Source organism: Tauraco erythrolophus, chromosome 17 (genome assembly GCF_009769465.1).
Source record: "Tauraco erythrolophus isolate bTauEry1 chromosome 17, bTauEry1.pri, whole genome shotgun sequence".
NCBI lineage: Eukaryota > Metazoa > Chordata > Aves > Musophagiformes > Musophagidae > Tauraco > Tauraco erythrolophus.
The window spans coordinates 3,979,210-4,001,851 of NC_141481.1; the positions used below are offsets into that span (position 1 = coordinate 3,979,210).

A 22,642-nucleotide genomic window follows, 5' to 3' on the forward strand; every position below is an offset into this window, starting at 1 on the left:
GACAAGTCATGGATTTTAACCCATAAGACTAGTAAAACAATGGCTGGTATGCAACCTGGCTCACAGAAAGATGATTTAATGTCTCTAGCACTCTCAAAAAGCTCGGTGTGGCCTTCAGTCTCAAAGACAATTTCACTGGTTGCAAAGCTTGTCTGAAGTCCAGATATTTTTGAATTATCAAAACATACATTAGAATCAAAAGCTCAAGGTTTTACTTTTTACTTTTTTCTTCTTTTTTTTTTTTTAAGCCATATGTAGCTGTAAAGATTTTGTTTCTGTCTATTGCAATAGAGAGAACAGTTTTCATAAACCACGTGACAGCATTATTGCAATGGATTTTAGACACAGACAAAACAGACTCGACTTGAAGAAAAAGATCGATTTAATTTGTTAACAACCAATTATCATAGGATAATGAGAAATAAAACCAAATATTAAAAACATGTTCCCCCACCCCTCCTTTCTTCCTAGGCTCAACTTTGCTCCTGATTTCTCTACCTCCTCTTCTCTGAGCAGCACAGGGGGATGAGGAATCATAGAATCATAAAATGGTTTGGGTTGGAAGGGACTGTAAAGATCATCTAGTTCCAACCCCCCTGCCATGGGCAGGGACACGTTCCACTAGATCAGGTTGCTCAAAGCCTCATCCATCCAACCTGGTCTTGAACACTTCCGGGGATGGGGCATCTACAGCTTCTCTGGGCAACCTGTTCCAGTGCCTCACCACCCTCATTGTAAAAAGTTTATTCCTTATCTCTAATTGAAATCTACCCTCTTTCAGTTAGGCCATTGCCCCTTGTCCTATCACTGCACACCCTTGTAAAAAGTCTCTCTCCAGCTTTCCTGTAGGCCCCCTTTAAGTACTGGAAGGCTGCTAGAAGATGGTCTCCATGGAGCCTTGTCTTCTCCAGGCTGAACAACCCCAACTCTCTCAGCCTGTCTTCATAGAAGAGGTGCTCCAGCCCTTGGATCATCTTGTGGCCTCCTCTGGACCTGCTTCAATGGTTCCATGTCCTCCTTATGTTGCAAACCCCAGAGCTGAACACAGTACTCCAGGTACTCTCACAAGAGCAGAGTAGAGAGGCAGAATCACCTCCTTTGACCTGCTGGCCATCTTGGGGAACACCTAAGGCACACTAGCACCAAACAGATTTGTAGAATCATAATCTCAGGGATGTCGACAAAGGGCAGCTTCACAGCATTTAGTTATTGGGGCATTCATCCTGGGAGTTGTCCCATTAATATTTTGTACTAACAAGGGTCAGAATGGGTTACAAAAAAGTGGTTGATTAGGTAAATGAGACATAACGCTATGGGTAATTTTTTCCTACTTGGTCCATAGCAAGTGGAACTGCTCAGCAGTGAAAATCTAAAGGGTTGCATTTGGAGTCACTGCTGACAGCTTGAGAACTAACAGGTGATGAAGAATGAATCAGCACCAACAGCTAACTGTTCATTCTCTGCTAAACAAACAGTTGTAAATGCAAATCTTGGCTCAGAAGTAGAAGAATTAATTAGTTGGTGCCAGGAAGAAAAGCGATGATCATTAATGTACCACCTGGGCATGTTCATGTCCACTGATATCTATTGCTGATACCATCAGCAACAGAGAGCAGGACAAATTCAAGCCAGGAAAGTAAGTGACCTGGCTCAGCTTCTGAGTCTGTTTTAGCGGTAGATTAGTAGCAGAGTTCTCTCTCTGGTGAATGACTCTGATCTGTTACTCGTCAACTAAACAAGCCAAAACAGAAGAAAAACAAAGCAACTCACCACCTCTTCCAAATGGAGTGTGAGTGCCAGCTATGCTCAGCTTTCACTCTAGAGTGAATCTGTCAGCTTTAAACCTGCACATTCCAACAGCTGCTATTGCTGTATGTGGGGAAGAGGATCAAAGAAAAGATATTGAGAACAACATAGATAAAGTCTTCTGGAGTCCTCAACTCCGAACACTTCTTCTGTGTGAAAAGAAAGAAAAAAATCTTTATGAAATTTAAAAAATACTTCCATAACGCTAATGAAGAAGTAATCTTCTGTTAACACAAGTTAATTCAGTGATACGCAGACTGTATCTTGTCCCACATAACTTTAGGTACTGGTATGTAAATTTTGAGTGTAGTTATCTTAAGGTCTTGTGTCATCATCAGCAAGTTACTTTCAGAGAAGTAACTTTTCAGGGTTCAGCCTTGCTATGGTCTGAGTTGCCTCTGGAAGTAGCTCTCTTTCTGGCTTGGAGTCACTCAGTGGCTAGTGCTGATGCTATCTCAGTTATAGATGCTGTTAATGGTTATAGACTACCTCTGGCACAAAAGGTTTCTCAGCTTAGCTTCAGACAAATGCAACAGCTTTGTTTCCCCTTAAGTCCCTCTCTTTTCCAGAGGTATAGCAATGAAGAGGAGTGAAGGGATCATAACTAAAATGCATCATGAGCTGAATATTCTCAGCTCTGGCTATTCTCTGCCGTCAGATAAACCTCTGGCCAGCACAAGAGTTAAAAACTCTGGTTAAGTCTCCAGCAGAGAGACCCTTAGTCTAGGTCAAAATTTATACCAGCTAGCACGTGAGATGCTGACTTGACATCTTTGGGGACTATCTTTTTTCTTCCCCCACCCCCCCCCCGCCCCCCACCCCAGTTTGGCCATCAAGCATACACACGCTCTCCTCAACCAACTTTCTCAGGACTTCCTTGCTAATGGTCAGTCTTCAGTCACTGTTGAGCTAATCCACAAGTCTGTGAAGCTATGTTTATTTTCTAGAACTCTTTCTTACGTTGTGTATCCCTGTCTTAAAATTAATTTTGTATTGCACTCTGAACTACTTTATTTTAATAGTTAAATAATTTCCATTTTCCTGAAGAGTAAAACTGGAAATAGTGGAGCTTGATAGACATTAATATTATACTCTGGAATCTGCTTATTTTTTTTCCTTGGCTTCTTTGTAGAAATAGTCTTAAGTGGTGGTGTATAAGAGAGAATTTTAGCAAATTACAGCAGAACAATTAGAAAATGACTTGAGTTTGCAAGCAGGCATTTTTACTGCTATTTTCTGGACTTCATACTAAATAAAATGTTTGGTTTCTTAATTATAAGCAAATAAGAGAAAGATTGAAGAAACTAATGACTAAACCAAAAGATGTTTCATATTTTGTCATTTAGATATAGAAACAAATTAAATTCCTCCTCACACTACAAAAATTTCCCTAAAACTGCTATTATTTACAGTAGCTCTTAGTTTCACAAACATTGTATCTTTAAAAAGAAAGTTCACTAAAGTGGCTTAAAGTCTATAGCAAGATGGTTTAAACTGTATAGCTCAAGTCAAGAGTGGCAAATGTCCAGTGATGTGAACGACCTTCTAAAGGAAGTTGGTCTGCATTGATTTGGCGAGCTCTAAGGTGGAGCTGGATGGAGTTCATAGTACTAAGACTTTACAGTGATGGTTTTACTCTGAATGGTTTGGGAGGAATGTATTTAGGGTGCACACAGAAAGAGTAAGGGAGCTATTGGGTTAAAGGGAAACTCAGGTGTCCTTCATTGGGATTCCAGATTTCCTCTGCTGAATATTTAGAACTGTCTTGGAAGCAAGGGCTTTCTCACGCTTCTGTTGGGTGATCCGGACCTTTCGTGATGCAATAAGGGCTGTAAGAACTAATGTCTGAGAGGGACACTGTCCCGTCTAGCACAGCCAGCCACATAGCAAAGAATGTTTCAGTAAAGTAAGTAAAGCCAACGTTTCATTAACCCATCCAATGTAAAAGCATGAGGAATGGAGAAAAGAAGTCCAAAGTAAAATAAACGTTTACAAGAAGATACTAAAGGACTGTAGCAGAGGTGAAGAGAATATAGTCAGCCATTATGAAATCTTGGTTAAACAAGATTGGGTTGAACAAGTTAAAATGTGGCAGGAGAAGTATACTGGTGTGATCTGATGTTTCATTGACATACTTGTTTATAAATATCTTGACTAGCATGGGTAATTGTAATAACTTAAAAGTCCTAGCAAGAAAATACTGCAAAACACTAGAATTAAGAACTCACTTTTTAAATATTGATAAAGAAAATAACAGGAGTCAGCAAGACTTCTAGTAGTACAGGGCATTAAAGAATAGCAATTAAAACTTTTTGCCCTGCACATTAGTGTTTGAACGATGCAAATTATAGTTCTATGCTTCCCACCAAAGGTCTGTAGGCAACGAGATTTCTCTTTCCAAATGTTATTTTTTTTCTTTAAAGAATCTGTGCACACAATTAAACCAAGCTTGCCCTTCTACCTACTTTTTAGAGAAGAACCATCTTTGCATTGGTGCCTTATAGGAATGAAGCTCCCTCCCCCTTTACAGAAGATGGCACAATTCAGAATAAGTTGTTTCAGAACATACTCAGTTTAATTACAGGATCAGTGAACACAGTAATGTTTTCTTGGCAACAGGTAGAAAAGCTGGCAGTTAATCAGTTTCTCTGGAGCTGTTTCTTGGCATCACATTGCTGTGTTAGAAACTTGGATATAATTTCTTATTTTGTTTTTCTGTTCCCCTGCTTCATTTCCTCTTTATCGGTTCTTTTTCCTAGTGGGACATAAAAATAACGTGCTGCAATCTTTGTAATGAAGAAAGAATTAACTCTTTTGCTTCTTGAATTTGTAAACGGTGGGATGTGGTAAGAATTCTGCTTATACATATGCATTGTCCGATAATATAAACGACGGTCATGAACAGCTTAGAAGGAGCGGAAGCAGTTTAAAGGGATAAGTGTTGAATGTTAAACTTACATAATTGCCATTGCTGAGTTTATTTATTAAAATGGATTATATGCATAAGAAAAAAGTCAGTTAGGTGTACGGTGTAAAAGTACTGGCACATGAGGCAAGAGAAGACCCCTAGGGTCGAAAGCCAGTGAACACCCGCCAACACTACTTGTCAGTTACGTTCGTGTTTAATCGCTGTTGCCTTACTGACTTACTGCCTGCCCCATAATGTTCATTTCTACTGATCACTGCATATACTAATTCGAATTTAATATTTGGAAGTAGATATATTAAGAGCAGTATTTTTCAGAGAAAATGTATTGTTCTTCTTCCCTTGTCCGTTTGAGAGACTAAACAAAACAAACAACGGAAGTAACTGCTGACTGAAGAGAAAGATGTGGTAAGCCCTGCGTATACATCTACACTTGACAGAAGAGCATAATTTTCCAAATTTTACAATTCAGATTGCTAGTTTTCTATACTTTAATATAGAAATAGAAAGAAATACATAGAAAGCATACATAGAAAATACAAAGAATTAATTGTCAATCTGCATTAGATTAATGATGGAGCTATCTGAGCAAAGATGAGTCATAAAGAATGATATGCTTAATAGTAATTGATAGAACTTTTAGGAAATAATCTATATACCTGTCTAGCATTCCAAATTGTCTCACTTTTGCTATATTCTTACCTTTATTTTTATCATCTTTGCTTTTAATGCTATCTGAAAATAGTTTTATCAATATTTTGTTTTTCATGAATAAGAAGTTGTATTTTTTGCTCGGATACATTGTTATTTTTTATGTTTGTACAGCATATGGAAGCCATAAACAGACAGATTCTTCTTAAGAGCATGCCATGTCAGCACTCTGGCCTTATAGTTTTAGTTCATTTTTGTAACTTTGTGTTCTATGCAAGCTCATTTCATCCAAAAGTAAAAAAACATTGGAAATAGTTTCTTTTCTGTGTTCTTTCGCACTTACTTATGCCATTGTACAACAGTAATTGCATATGGCTGCCATTACTAATTCACACCACGTATATTATCACATCTGGTAAGTTTCTTATTCTACACTTTCCGTTGTAGGATTGAAAGGAGTACCCAGATAAGATAACTTTTTCAAAGTTTTTTGTCTTGGGATGTAATTTTGCCTCAATGCTAAAGAAAAGCATTTAAATTCCTATTTCAAGGTCTGCAAATCAGAAAGTAGGGCAACACTTTATTAAGTTAAGATGTTATGCTGTGTTTTGTGAATGCAGTGCTTTAGAGTTCATTGGGTTTTTTAAAATATGAATTATTAAACAAGCTTTCTGCACATCTGCACACTTCCATAAAAACAACAACAAAAATATTTTCAGAGGTAATGGGGAACAGGAGAAAAAGAGTTAACAAATTGAATAATACAGCTTCTAGAAAACTTTAAACTTGTCTAAATACTCATCACAGCAGTAGCCTAAAATTTTAGTTTAAATTTTGCATGATGTTATGAAGTGTTTCTAAGACTTTGCAGTGTTTTTCACCAAGTCTGGAAATAATACATTAAAGATGTTTTTCTTCCAGAAGTGTTTCCAGTGAGCAGTGTATGTCTGCTCTCACTTAAGTGGCTTGAGCTTATCTCTAATAAATAATGTTTAAGTAAGCTTACTCCTGTATGAAACCTTTTTTTTTTTAAGTCAGCAATGACTCTCTGCATCCATGCCAGATCTTCTGCACAGCTTTTGCATTGTGTACTCAGTTAGAAAAACAGATAACAGAACTAGAGAAGGTTGTACACTTTCTGCAGAGATGCCTTCATTCTGGAGAAAGTTTCTGTTTATCTGATTAAGTACATAGCAAATATTAAATTCTATGCTTGTTACTCTGTGTCTTCAAATAGTTTACTGAATCAGGTTGTTTTTACTTCAAGTTGTTTCCTGAACTTGGGTGCTAAATTATGCAAGTCCTTGGAAACAAGACTCAGGTTCAGTTGCTCACTTCCTCAAGTATGTCACTAAATCAAACCTCAAAAAAGGGCTGTACTGAACCTTTAAGATATTTTTGTCTATTTTAAAAATGTGTAAATATCTAAATACCGTAACAAACTTTTATTTCATAGGATTTTTATATTTCTGCGAAACATAAACTAGAATATTACTTCACTGGTTTTAGTTCTTTTTTGAGAACTCATTCTTTTGAGCACTCAAAGAATCTTTTTCTATTTAATACTACTTTTTCTAGTATTCTCCGATTTTTTGGCTTTGGAAATAATATTGAAGATGTGTCTTGGATTTGCTCTTTTCATCTTGTTTCTTCTTTTCCTTTTGACTGCATTCTTCTACTACAGTTTATATAATGATAAATACTGAGAGTAACGCCTGGTGATTTTGACTCACTTCTGATGATGAATATGAGAGTAACCACTAGTGATTTTGACTCACTTCTGATTTCCTTTAGGGCTTTCAGCTTTTATTTTCAGGCTTAATCGCTGCTATTGCAAGAATATTTGTTGTCTTCATAAAAGTTCCCATAAAAGTTGAGTATGACTTGAGTGTGTTCTGTTAGTGATACATATGTAATGGGCCCATCTATACACATTGTTTAATTAATCTGCCAGTTAAGTACAAACCTCCTTTTTTTTTTTTTTTTCCAAATATTAAATATACTTTTATCCGGTCATGCTGTGCCACACTTAAAACACTGCTGGAGAAATTTACTTCATCTTTATTTAGATGTGGTAATCCTGGTAAAAGATACAAAAATACTGTTTGTAGCTAAACTGAATAGCTTCATATTTGTTCTACTTTTACTAGATTCAGTATCTAAATTTGCTGCATAAATGTAAAATCTTTCCTGAAGTGCCCATGATTTTCATGTTTCTGGCTCTAAAGTACTTAGTAGAGTCCAGTATTATCTTAGTAATTTTCTGTACTCTGAATCTAGAGTGAATATTCTGCTTCCACTTCTAAGTATTAAGAAATAGTTTCTTTTTTTCTTTTTAGGGTCTTAATTTTGTTTATTTCTTAATGGAACACTTATTTAATGACATCGCATTTACTGTGACTTCTCAGGAGAGTGTAAGATTCTTTTCCAGGGGTTATAAGTCATTCGAGAAGTAGAGGCTTACTAATAGTTTGTTATCTCGCAATTTTCTGATATTAAATGTCGAGAAAAAAGCTTTTTTCTGAACCGGAGTTATGGGCATTTAAAGCTTACTTTTGAGCCAGGTAGCGTAGAAAGCAACTGAATTTGTTTCAAATTTTTCACATAGATATTTTTCAGTCCTATTTATCTTTTTCATAATATTTTTCATATTTTATGTTTTTTTTTAACTGAGTTGTGGTATTACCATTTACAATATCAACCCACATAAGAGTGAGAAATAGAGGACAGAAAGGAAAAATGAGAATAAACAACTTATGATCTTAATAATTCTTAATCAGCTACTGCTTTTGATACTTTAAACATGGCGATAATTAACATGGAAAGCTCTGGAAGCCTTAGTAAGCTAGCTTGATCATCTGAAGAATGCCAGTACTTATTAGGGAAAGTTCATGATTCATACTCTAGGATTAAGCCAAGAGAATCTTGTGACCTAAGCAGCCTGGCTCTCCAGTGGTAAAAATGGGATTTTCTTATCTTCAGAAAAATAATAATTGAGACAGAGAGCAGAAATGGAAGCAGACAGGATACATTTGATTTAAGTGCTAGCAATACTCAGTGTGTAGGAAAATCACTGTTTTGGGAAATTGTTGGTATCATGTTGGAAATGTAAAGTTAAACTACAGTATATGAAGTATTCCACAGAGATGAATCAGAGCATTCCTGAGAAACAGTAAAGATGAGATTTGTAACATGAAATATTAGGTCTTTTATCTTCAATGTCTGAGTTATCCTTAAGAAATTTTTAGTAATTTGTTTGATATTCAGGCAATTCGTCTTCCTTTGGTATTAGTCACTTAAACCAAACAGATGGACATGTGTCACATTATGGTAGGTAGTCAGTGCTAGAAGACTGGATGCAAGATTTGGAGTGATGACATGAAATCTAATCCTATTTCTAATAGTAAACATTGGTTTGACAGAGCCAGTCAGCTTCAATACTTCAGTTTCTCCATTTCTACAACTGGCATAATAATTTAACTTTTGATTTATCTGTTTAGAATATTGAAAAAAAAGACCTTTGAAATATGAAAAAGAAAGGATGCAATGTATAAGGGAGCATTGCGAAACAATTCCGACTCAGAAAGTTGCATAAACATATGCTTATCCTTTTGCAGAGCTCATTGACATAAACATTCTTAGTTATATTTAGATATACCTTTAAATGTCTTGCCACCTGTATCCTCCTCTCTTCATCCTTATTTTAGTGTTCTCTCTTCTTATATTTCACAAATTGAAGGGAAAATGAAAGTGAGACACAGAAGCTCTAAACTTCATTGCTTTTTAATTGGAATCTGCATTCACAAACATAAGAAAAGTAAAACACTACTGTTTTGGTATAACTCCAATCATCTTATATTGCTTCCATTTCTTTAGAAGAATTGATTAATATCAGCAGGCAAAAATGTAATAATTGTATAAAACTGATGATCCTGTTGGTTTCTTTAAAAATCATGCAGTCAAATTCCGTAGTATTCACAACACAGAAATCTCTGGCATGCATTGAGAGAAGTTTCAGTGGTAGCTTTTGTGGGAACTGCATAGGTAGGATAATAGAAACTCCTTTCTGTGCAATCTTTTTGTACTGGCTTTTGTGTTGTATAAAGCAATTGTAAGGGGATGATGCCATAAGGGACGTATGCAGGCATGCTACTTATTTTAATAACATGCTACCAGTGGTTTGGTTTGAGTTCTGTGGAGGAAATCATGCATTTAAAGCTTCTTGCAAGGCGCTGATATGTAGGGAAATAATTGCCATCATTAAACACTCCTGTGCTCAGTTGCAACATCTCAAATTCACGTTTATTCATACCTTTCTTTGTGATCCTGTTGAGTTGCAGTTGAAATAAAACAAATTATACAACGAAAAAATATAAACCATAGCATTACATAAAGCAAATTCCATCAGTTCTGCCAGAATCTTTGCTCAAATAACAGAGAAGTTTAAAATATTTTGTAAAACATTTTGGTGTGTTTAAATTTTAAATTGGTTTTGTGATGTTTGGAGAAAAAGACAAATTGCATTAAGGAAGTCAGTTTCTATGTAATAAAACTTTAGACAATACAATTTCTGTACAATAATACTTTAGTTTCAGAAATTGCAGTCTAAATATTATCAGATTTTTTTTTAAATGTTAGTAGTGTACCAACGCTTGGCCAGAAGTAGAAAGAACTCCCTTGCTCAGTCCCACCGGGGTTTATTGGTTCTGACTTGCAGAACCAGTCATGGGATTCCTTTAAGTAGGGAAGAAAAAAGATTGCTGAAGTCGTACGAGTCGTGCAATGTTTGCAAGTGAGGACCAGTGTGTTCCAATTAGTAACTTTTTTCTTTATGCCATATATGGTAAAAGATTTGACACCATACTCCAACATCTGTCCAGTCACCTACCCTTTGAGAGTCTATTCTTTTTTTTTTTTTTTTTTTGAAAAGCCTATGACACACTAGCGCAGTTAAATTTTAGTGAGAAAAACATAAAGGAAATCACTGCCAGTCCCTAACACTCTCTTACTGTTTTCTGGAGGAAAAGAGTATTTTAGCTACCCATCAGAAATATCTGTTCAAGGAAAAAACAGCAAGGAAATTTCACTTGGTAAACAGGAAGGATGTATAAATGTAATATATTCAAAAGTGACAGTTGTAAGAAAACAAAAGGTAATTTTTGTTTCAAATGTATATGTATAATTGCAAATATTCTTATATTTGTAACCTGTATTTATATTTTGGCCAATCTCTGATTTCTTTATGCTAGAAATAATGCCATTGCACTAAATGTGACCAAAGTAGAAGGTGTCTTTTAGGAAAAATGCAGTTTTCCTATTACTATACATTATATCTTTACTATTATTAGCTAAAGATGCCTCATTTATTAGCATTTATTCCTGAAATCAATATAAGTAAGAGAGGAGATCTGCCCAGAGAAAAGTGGGTCCTTTAACATTTGTGAAGATTAAATAGTCTTTCAAAAATCTATACAGTTTTTATTGGAAAAATACTTGATACAAGCTTTATTCTCATATCAAAGTTATACCCAGTGTGAATATCTAAAACTCATATATGTAATCCTGACATTTGTATGGACGTAAGTTATCTCAGTTTTCAACATAGCTTTGGATAACAGACTAGAATATTTTACCCATAAGAAAACAAAAAGCAAAGCAAGGATTATGACAAAATTTAGATCTTTTGGTTCCCATAAATACTGTAAAACATTTGTGAAAAATATTTATATTTATTTTCTGCTGAGTAAAGACAGTAAAAGAATCCTCAATTCTATACTGGCATTGTATCCAGGCAGTCCGATTCCTGTATGGAGTCTGTCAGTTTAATTCTGTTCACTGCAGATTACAGATCTACTTGCAGAAGCACACTTTGCACAGAGAAGAATAATACATTTATATACTGTAAATAAAACTACTTCTGCAATGTTATACAAATTTAGGATGTAGATTTTGGAGAGCAAGCCAAAGCCACCTTATACTTACGGCAAGATTTTGAATGCGTAGTGACTACCACCCATGGATATGGAAATCAGTGAACTATTTAAAATATTAGCTGTGAAGAACAAAGTTATAAAATTATTCACAAAATTCTATCACCTGAAACTGAAAAACAGTTTACTTGGCTTTATTTGAAGTAAATATAATTTAAATTTTTGCTGTGACGTGGATTGTCTGCATGCAAAATTTCTCACAGTAAAAGACTGACTGAGAGACAAACTCTGAAAGATTGGCAAGAGAGAGTTCTATAAAAATGCAATAAAAGCCAAGTTTATAACTTTTTCATATAGTTTCAAAGAGAAACTAAGTTTCTCAATGAAGAAGTTCCTCAAGCAAGGAGAATTGGTTTTCTTTTCAAAAAGAAAGTAAAATGAGGGCATAATATAATATTTAGGAATATTTATGTACCCACAAATACATAAATGTAATACCTCTTGTTTATTTTTTTAGCATTCAGGTTCAATACCGAAGAGGTAATATCTGAAGATGTGAGGTTCAACATGCAGTACTGTAACATACCCATGTGTGTTTTCAGTTATCTACATACTGTCAGCACAAACCATATTTTCAAATATTTTTTGACTTCCAATTTTACACTCCTTAATTTTTGAAATGTATTTTCAAATATATTGAACATTGACAACTCCCTGCTGAGCTGCGAGGGGAAACTGCCCCAGAAACAGGTTCTTTTTACACTCTGGAGTAAAAGAGTAAAGACTTCAGAGTGAGTGGGGAAGAGAGAAGTTCAGTGGAAGATGCTTTCAGCCAAATTTTTCTTTTACAAACATAATCTTTTTCAAAATATTTCTAAGTAGAATATGAGATCCATTGGTATGAAAACCTAAGAGCTGTCTATTGGAATAGTTATGTTGGATTGCTTTATTCCCTGCCCCTTTATGAGTAATGCCACTATCCGTAACTCAAAATTATAAAGGATTTCTACATAGTAGGAAATGGGTGGAACAACTCAGTTTTATAAATACCTGGAATATAGAGATTATTTTTAAAACAATGATGTATCTTGCTGAGTTTTTAACTTACAGTGTTTATTTTTGCAACATTAAAAAATTTCATCTAAGTAACTGAAACTCAGGCTTTATCAACATTGTAGGAATGTGGTGTATGGACTCTGTAAATTCCACCAGTGCCCTTAAATTCCACGGAGTGGGGTTCCAGAGTGCTCTGCAGGTCTCTAGCAGCTAGCTTGTACCAGAGAATAACAATTGGCTGAATCTTTTCTAAATGTAACTTGGGCATTTCTGTCAACATAGAAGTAGTTTATTTATTTGAAAAATCTCACTGTAGTGTGTCTTGATTAGGAGACACCTTTTTTCCCCAATTATAAGGGATTTTTAAGATACTGATCTAATCCAGGTTTACATAGCTGTGACATAAGGCTGAAATTTCAGCCTGGAGCAAACTTCATTGCTAACTAAATCAAACCTTTTCACAAACAGAACAGATACTAGAAACACTAATAACACATCTACAACTATTTCACTAAAAGCTGACATAGATATAACAATGATACTTAAAATCAAATGGTTATTTAAAAGACTGTTATTTTCAGCGTATAAGTATTTTTTGCGATAAAATAAATGTAAATCTCTGCAGGAAATTGTTACAATGCTCATTTTCTTCAAAAAGAGAGATTTCTGCAGTATTTATATACTCGTATACATGATTAACAGTGTCAGTGCTGACTTTTTTATTAGTATGTCTTTCCTATGGTATTTATGATGTCAGAGGATTAATAGTACTGGCTGCAGTCAAATCTAGTGCAGAGAGGCACCATGCAGGCTTCTCCTACGTATTTTAACTAGACCATTGCATTTTAGGACAGATTCTGCTAGCCTAACAACAGTTTTCTCAGATTATCAAGCTAAGCAGGTTAAAAGTCTAACGCCAAATGAGTATAAGAATCTCATTTGGCACTCATCTGCGTTTTCTTCAGGCAAAAGAGGTGGTAGCTACCTGACCATATTTTGTGTGGTGTTGATGATGATGATGGGGATAGAAAAGACCCTGCTCCAGCACTACATTCCACATAGACCTGTGACACACAAAAAAAGGAAGACTTCTCTAGTAAATCCTTTAAAGATTTCACATTGTAATTTTTCCATGCTGATAAAGACTTGAGGAATTCTGATAGAATTGTGTATATGTATTTGTTCTGGTGAGTAAGTAGTTATGAAGATTTAATCAAGCCAATCAAGGTTTTGCCAGATAACTTCAATTCAAGTATTAAAAGACCTTGTTAATGCCAAACAGTAGCAAACTCTAAGCAAACTGTTTTCTGTCACTAGCCATCAGTGGTTCATTTAGGTCACTCTTTAAGGTGGCTGGACTCAAAATGTGCTTTTTGCATTATTCACTACAGTCAAGCAGCTGCTTTAAGGATAAACCTTATGCTACAGAGAAAAATCCATGCTTGTGTTGGGGGTAAGAGTTATATTTTTAATGGGCATGTACGAAGAGTGTCAATATTCAGTGAAAATACATATTTGTATAATTGAAACCCGGAATCAAGTATTTTGTTGTGCACAGGGTGCAATAATGCCTACAACTAATACTCCTGAACGTAAGTTTTAAAGAGAAAGTATAGTTGTCCTATGTGATTTCTGGATTATTATTATTTATGGATTATTTCTGGATTATTCACATTTCATAATGTGCTGCAGCTCAAAGCAAGTACCTGAAATGTGTGTCAGGGATAACATGCCACCATATCTCTTTATTTGATCCAGCTACTGCAATAATGTAAAAATAATTTTCTAGTTATAAGGCAATATGATATTTTATAATGAAGAAAGTTCCTAATAGTGCATTAACAGTCTCGGTTTTGCATACTGTTCCTGCCTCAGACAATGACCAGTATGAAGGGATATACAGCTATGCTACACTTTGTCCTCGTGCAAAACACATTCTGACTAGAACGGCAACTCCTGATGAAGCTAAGCAACCTATTCGAGATGATGAATTAAAGGTATGACTTATGGTTAATTGGTTGTGCCCTCTCCTCCAAAACGAACAGTATTCTAGAAGAATGAGTACAAGGAAATCAGCAGTACAAAGAATGAGTACAAGGAAATCAGGAAACCTACTGAAATCAAGACTCTCTTCCATAAATTGAGATTTCTTTTTGAGTATTGCACACCGATTTACATGATACTCATAATTTACGTAAGAGATTTTTAGAGTAAAATACAAAAATAGGGACTCAGAACAAAATGTTTTGTCAAAAGAACATTTTGCTATGTTCTATTGTAAACAAAATGGCCTCTCACAAAAGTCGTTGTTTGAAGATATGCTAAACTTACGGTTGTGCAGATCAGTTTCAGATTGCAAAATGATCTACACCTAGTAGTGGTATCAGGTGATAGAGCTACCTATTTCTGCATTCTTTGATTTGCAGTAGGGCTTCTTTAAATAAGGAAATTCAATAGTTTCATTATAAACTTATACTACAAGGGTTTTTACAACATAATGTTTAGTGCATACTCTTTTACTCTAGAAAATTTTATCAATATGACCATAATGTCATAAAAATATTACTGCCAGTAATTTTCTATAAGTAGACAATTACTAAGTAAAACTGTTTTGTCATTTAGACTTAAATCTTTGATCATGTTAGTTCTTTGCGAGTTAAATGCTTAGTTGCTTTATTTTTTAAGTGATATTAGGCTTGTCTAGTGCAATTTAGGATATGTTTATAGGCTGAAATGATTTATGCACGATAAATGCATTATTTTTTCTATATTCATGCTTAATATTGTTTTGTGATTTAGAGTATCTGTAGGTTGCATAAATAGATTTGGACAGTTTATAAAGTGGTGTCATAAATAGAATAGGCAGCCACAATGAGACAATGTTAGAATAGCCTGTTTTTAAGTATTTCTTCTGACCTTGTAAGTAAGAAAAATAATATGCTGGCTTTTCATTTCTTAACCCTCTAAGGAACACAGTAGCTTTAAGGAGAATTAATCTCTCTTTACTGTGAATGTCTAAAACTTATACACCATGATGAACAAGATCACTGAGGAGTACCATGTTATCAGAGAAGAGAAATGGCTACTGCCAAAGAGTAATTCATCCTCTCATATGATAACCACCTAAGATAGGTAGGACTCCAAGAAGAATTTGCTGTTTTGAAAGACTCTACCCTGAATCTGGATTTATTCTAGAAAACCAGACTGCCATCTTTAGGGGGGTTAGGCTGTTAAGTCACACTACAGCCATAGAAAGGTGGATTTTATAGAAAGGGGTATTTCTTTGCACTTTCTAGAGCAAACCGTATGTGTGTGTGTATATATAGTTGTATATATACACAGGCAAAAATAGGTCTTGCTCTTAAATGATCATTTATTGCAGTAAGGCAGAACCAGGTGCAACACATTACCTGTACTCTGAAATGTTTGTTCATTACTTTAATCACTTTTTAATTTAGACCTTGGCTAAGAACAATCAATATGGCTGTAAATCTGAAAGTAAAGTAGAAATTAATATTTCAGCTATAGGAGTACAGATAAGGTACTTCTCATATTAGCAAAAATTGTTTAGTAAGGATTTGTTAAATTTGTGAAGTGTATTACTTCAATAAGGATTAAATTAATGATGCTCTGTAGGAATTCTTTCTAGTACTCTACTTAGTTTATACTTTTCTGTAGAGAATTTAGCATTCAGCTCTATAGTACTTTTTTTCCACAGAGGACAACTGTATTATTTTAATTCCATTCATCTTTACATTCCATTTGCTGCTTTACTAGGATTAACAAAGCGTTCCAAGTATTTTAACAGGAAAGTAATGCATTCACAAAAATTCTCATTAAAGTCTTTATCTTCAAGTTACAAAAGACTCCACTTTTTAATGATTAAAAACTGCATACTGAAGCAGCACATACTTAGAGAATGATTCTGATAGTACTTTTGTTACACTGATTTGGGAAGATCCCTTTCTTCACCACCACATTCTTGCGTCTTGGAGCTTTATTACTACAGTAATAAATATTGAATTCTCGTTCTAGGATATAATGTGTGGCTAATAATTTCTGGCTAACACATATCTCCCTTATTTTTAAAACAATCCCAATATGGAAAAGTTTCATTTTAAATCTAGAGGATCAAATTATATTTTGATTTGTACAAAGGGAGTAAAGCTACAAGCATGGACTAAATAGCACCTTTCCAACAAAGGTTTATTGCCTTGCAAGATTCAAGTCTCTAAATTTCATGAAAATTTGGGGGGAGCCTTAATTCATATTGGTTTGTTGTTTTGGTTTTTTTTTTTTTTTTAATTCAGAAGGGAGCTCTATGTAATTACTGTCAGTACTGGAATACATTATGTAAAGAGCAGACTAGGTGCTTTATCTGTTTAAGCAGAGATAAACACTAGAGCTCATTAAGATGAATTCCTGGTGCAGTACTCCTGGTGCACTGCCTCCAAGCCATTACTTCAGAACAGTTTCTCCACCTCTAGCACTTGGCAACAGAAATCCAAATAAACAGAATTCCCTGCAAAACATTCTGAAATGAGGTGTTTCAGAATCAAGGTGTGTTCCCAAGATGGGTCCTCCCAGAGAAACACTGCTGGCCCATTGTTTCAAATGAAGGGGTCCATGATGTGCCTTTGTAGATAAATTCTGCAGTAATGTGTGAGTAAAAGAATACAGATGATTTCTCAAAGGTGTTACCTACAATGATATGTCACACACATTCGGATCTTAATTGTGAGCTACTCCCAATCCTGAAGCAAAGCTCTTATTAACTTAGCTAAGTAGTCGGGCCTATGATGTTGCAGTTTTTAATACATTTCAAGTTCTCATTGTATTGACAAAATACAAATACGGCTGATTGCTTTGAGATACACACTCACACTGCAAATTAAATGACCTGTTAGGCAACATGAATATTCTTCACGTCTGAAGAACACTGGATGTTCTCAGAGGACTCAGAAATGCAGTGCTTGACTGTTGTTACTCTCCATGCACTTTAATCCTCCATGAATTTGTGATAATTTAGGAACGTACACCACTGTTTGCTTCCATATGCATATGTGTTCTTTTGCTCACCTCCCTGACAAGTTACCAGAGCTTTGTTTCTCAAGAATTAAGTTTTCAAAAAGTTCTATAAGGTAAGGGGATGGCAGGTGTGTGAAAAGTGGCAAGAATTTGAAATCAGAATTTGAAATATTTGTCCATTGTAGAGACAATAATTTTTATGGTATCTGAAAATAATTTGTACATGGATATATATGGGTAATTAGGAATTTTTTAGACACTAAACATATTTTGCAATGTTCAGTACAATGCCCTGTACTAATTTTACAAATGCTGTTGTACATTATGATGTGGTATAACTTTGCATTATGCAAATCTCTACTGGCATTTTGCTACTGTTGTGTATCTTTTCTGTTAGTGCGAAGAATCTAAAAAAAAAAAAAAACAACACAAAAGTAAGAGCTGACTAGAGAAGATGAATTATGAATTTGTGTATAGAAATAACTTGTGAAAGCAAATTTTCACATGTATTTATACATTTACAGATAAAATCGTTCTGATATTTCTTCATTCATGTATTTAATTTATTAATTTAAAAAGATGCAGCTGAAGTAGGAACTCTTACGTAATTTCCATTTTGCCAACAGGTTTCTTGTGCAACATAGAGCCGTTTCAGCCAATTAGTCATTCTTCTCCCCCTGCCCAAGTTTCTGTGTTCTCCTTTACCAATGGAAATGGCAAGCTAATTATTACTACTTGAACTGGTAGGTATTATAAAAATACTAGATCCAATGACAAAATGAAAATGAGAAAATAGCATGTTGTCTTAAATGCATTAAAATCGTTATTTAGATAACCTTTCAGAATTGTATTGAATATTAAGGGAAGACAAAGACTGTTTTAGCTTTGTTTTTTTAAAAGTCCTATATCTGAATATTTTGTTATTCATTCTGTATTAATAGTAAATTTACTTTCTTATGTAAAAAGACTTGGATGTAACTGCACAATTCAGATTTGATAAGACCAATGAACCTGCCCGTAATATGGCTCCAATATTTTAAAAGACTGAACTTCTTTTTAAAATAAATGATAATAACTACAAAACATGTCAGCATTGAGAACAGGGTATATAAAATCTTAGGTAAGGAAAAGATTTTAACAAACATTCATTAACTATGTTATTTTCAGAAAAAGTCAACTTAGTTTTAAATAAATCTTGCTTTCAAACATTACATATTGGGACAAATCCAAATGTCTCTTAGTTAATAAGATATTTTCTAGCTACGTTCCTGCTGCCTTATAGTTCAATGTAAAGTTAATATGCAGATATAATTGTGTGTCCATTCACTTTACTATGTCTGGAAAAGGTCCTAACAGGTTTAGATTTATCTGTGTCAAATATTCTAGAACTGGCTTGTTGATACATTTCTTTGGAAGAGGGATTTGCCTATAAATTGTGCTGTGGTGTATTCTAGGGTCCAAGACAATCAAAGCCAAAACTTGAGTGGATATGACCTGGCATAATACTATTTGACTAAATACTGATGTATACCAGTTACTATGTGATTCTTGGTTTTTCTCTAGACTTAATAAATCAGGGTAACAGAAAAAGTAACAAGTTCCCCATTGAGGTCTCATTTTATTACTCTAAAATTGAACAAGACATTTAAGATCATTCAGGTCAAATTTTGTGTCTAGATCAGTCTTCCTTCTTGAAAGATACTTGTTTTGGGAGACCCAACCTAACCTAATATAACCTGATGACAAAAAATAAAATTGAAATCTCCTTTAGGCAGGATAATGAGTCTAAAGTGCTAGATCACTGGTCTTTTATGATACATGAACTTTATTCTACCCAAAACATTAAATCCATCAGACCTAATATAAGACAAATGTTATCAAACAATATTCATTTCCATTTTAACTTAGATTTATTAGCCCTTTATGGCCATTTGGGTTTTTGCACAAACTACAGAAAAATATTCTTAGACCTCAGAAGAGAAATGCTATCTGTGTCTGTGCTTGCCATATGTGATCTATTTTTCTTAAATACCTGCAGCATAGTTGTTGGTGCAAAGCTGAAAGACAATTTATTCTTTAAGCAGTGTGTTGCTCTTGTGGGCAGCCAGTCAGCTAAACTGGCACTTTTCTTCTTTGCTTCTGCATTCTCACAGGTTATTGTTTATGTTACAGGCCTACATGAGTTCCTTTGATCCAGAGCTGTAAAGCCTGCGGAATGATGATCCATTAGCATCCTGCTTTCGTCATGCCACAGTCAAGGTACAGTAGTTTCATAACATGGGTTATCTGCTGATTATCACAATAGAGATTATCATAAACCTGAATATCTGCTGATTACCACAACATAGAGTTGTGCTGCCATGAAATATTAGACACTTTGGAGGAACCTCATTGCCGTGCAAGAAACTATTGACCTCACAGAAGTCTTAAATTGAAATTTACTCCTTATAGGCCACCTTACTAGATTGCTCACATTCTGAATCTTTTAAAGCTACTCTGAGCCCCCGTTGCTTAATAGTGAAACTGTCTACTGTATCAAGAAACATCTAATTTCAGTGTGTTGTTTTATGACGGCCATATCCCGTACCTGAGTTTGCATCTACACGTCAGTGTCTGGTCTGTTGCGGAAGTTTTAATATTCTAGATTTCAGAATCGTGAAGAAACCAGGATAGGCAATTAAATAAATGAATGTAATAAATAACTAATTGAAAAATATTAATTTATTAAATTATTGAACTTACTAACTTAATTAATTGAAAATATCTAGCATGCCAATAGCAATACTTCTGTGCTATCAGCCTGAGAGTCGTTCAATTTGAAAAAATAATAACCCCTAGTTGACTAACATTAATATGGTGAATAAATATGCTACGAAGAAAACTGTTTATGTTTTCAAGGAAGCCAAGCATCTGCACACAAACAGTTTCTGTCTTGTAGCAGAATGTTATTCAGTGTCTGAGAATACAGAGGAAAAAAAGGCTTTGCTTTTCTCCTTCAAGACAGACACGAGCATGTTTATTTTCACCAAATATCCATATATGTGTGACACTCTCTCATGAACATTCAGTGGCTTGAAGAGTAAAACTTTTTCATTCCTTTCAATAAACACCCTGCATATGCATCTCCTGTGTGTGTGCACTAAATAAAGGAGGAAGGAAGTCCTGAAAGACTGTGTATGTATTCAGTTGTGAGCTCCCAGTGGGAAACCAAGGCAAAGGACACAATTCTCATACAAATGGGCAAAGGTATCTACATTCCACAGTGCCAAGCAACCATCAAATCCAGAAGAAATTCTTACTCCTCATCCTTGCCCTACTTCAGGCATCTGGGAATCATTGAAGTCTTGCAAATAACTGAAAATATTAGCCCTCTGGTTACTGATCACATATTGCTAAAGTATACATTTCATCTACTTGTCCTAATTTTCTTGTCCTTTTACCCCATATTGTGAGACAGGATATTAAAATAAGTTCTTCATATTTCTTTGACAGAGTGTAACAACATTTTCCAGGCAAAATATGTCACAATTTTCTCTACAGTGTATCAGTGTTATTTCTCTAGAGCCATAAAAATTGGCATACAGCAAATGTCAATGGTGCTTAAAAGCCTGTCTTAGTGAGGAAAGGGACTATAAAAATAATATGGATACTTTTGTAAGGAAAAAAAATATTTCTAAAATAGTTGTTCAATGAAATAAATTATATAAAAAAGTCATTAGAGTGTAGGAAAAAGTCCTAGGAAGAAGACCTTTTTATTTGTGCTTTTATCATCTGTGATTAATATACCAATGTCCAACTTTTGCCAGTAAACCCTGATACTACATCACTATGCATTATCTCTTTGTTTATATTATGCTGCATACCATTACAAAAAGGAGGCTAGAAGTGACATTTGAGGTACATACAGCAGGATTTTTAATACTTACTTTGGTAGATCTTAGTCCAAAGACAGATTTGGTGACAATGTCAAGAGTCAAACACTATCAATTTGTTCTAATGCATATAGGCCCACATCACAAAACTAATCAGACAAGAATTTAAGGAGTGCTAAATAGAGGTGTACAGCAGAACGCATCATAGCACCTATTTTGTATCATACCTAAATACACACTATAATTTTCCATCATTACAGAAGGCAAAAACATGGAAATAAGATCTCAACATCCACATATGAAAAGAAACAAAGCAGAAAATCTTATTTTTAATCTAATGAAGTCACTAAGCCAAATTCTGCCTGTTGTGCCATGATGTTAGCATAGTCGCTTATGTTTATCAGTGTAGAACTTAAGACTCCTATATTCGTACCACCTGAAAATACAGAACCACAACACAGTGGTGTAAAGTGTACAAAGGAGGCAGATACATTGAGGAGTTTACTACAAACAGAAAGAAATGTTGTCTATAGCGGTGAAAGCTCCAGTGACTAAGAACAGAAAACCTCTTTTCTGCAGAACAGTTTGGGCATTGACCAATTATTTTTCCTTTTTCAGCTGCATTTCAGAACTTTCTGGCACATTTCTATCTTGTTCAAATGCACTAATAAACTCCTGATACAATTCTTGATACTGCTTATCGACTTGTCACGCATGGCAGTGTTTGTTAACTTGCAACAAGAAAATGTTTATCTTTTTGCTACACTTGAAGCAAGCAGCACAACTGGAAGTTCCTGTAAGAAGCAGCAGGCAAGTGGCCTGTGGTCTAAAGAGACTTTGGTTTGCTGTATTATTTTTTATTCCCATGCCTTTTCTCAGCACAGCATTTCTGTATTTCTATATGCTAAAGATTCGTAATAATTGTCTACAGCCTGAAGTACAAAAAAAAGTTTCAAAATAAGGTACACCACCTTCAAATTATTATTCGCTCTTTTCAATCTTTTAACACCCGAGTGTTAAACACATAGATCAGGACTGGGAAATGTAGAATCACGGAACAGAATCAAAGTCCCTATCTCCCAAATATGTTTAAAACTCCATGTGTTCCTTTTGTAACTCTGCTGTACTCTAGTACTTTAGTATAAATACTGAAGTGTTTTTAAGTGTTCCATAGGTAGAATGGGAAAATACGTTTTTCTGTTCTCTCTGATACAAATAAAAGGTGAGAATATGTCCTTAGAATATATTATATAGATAATATTAATACCATACAATATTATGCTTCATTAGAAATGTTTACTTTTTTTGTACAGTAAGATACACTTGCTATTGCAGGTATTGCCATATACTCTGCAGAATTTGGTGTACAAGTG

General features: G+C 34.7%; 1 long non-coding RNA gene across 15 annotated transcripts in view; it reads right to left on the bottom strand.

Moving 5' to 3' along the window:
• LOC147527549 (uncharacterized) overlaps positions 1–22,642 on the bottom strand; it is a 42,836-nt gene that overhangs the window by 7,324 nt on the left and 12,870 nt on the right. For 7 of the 15 annotated variants that reach the window (XR_015222644.1, XR_015222653.1, XR_015222643.1 and 4 more), the window contains 3 exons: positions 19,430–19,605; positions 9,042–11,435; positions 982–1,955 (listed from right to left, as the gene is read on the bottom strand). This is a non-coding gene — a long non-coding RNA (uncharacterized LOC147527549). Of the gene's footprint in view, positions 1–981; positions 1,956–9,041; positions 11,436–19,429; positions 19,606–21,323; positions 22,586–22,642 lie in introns of those variants that run through there. The other 8 variants (XR_015222655.1, XR_015222651.1, XR_015222650.1 and 5 more) reach the window with 6 other exon arrangements.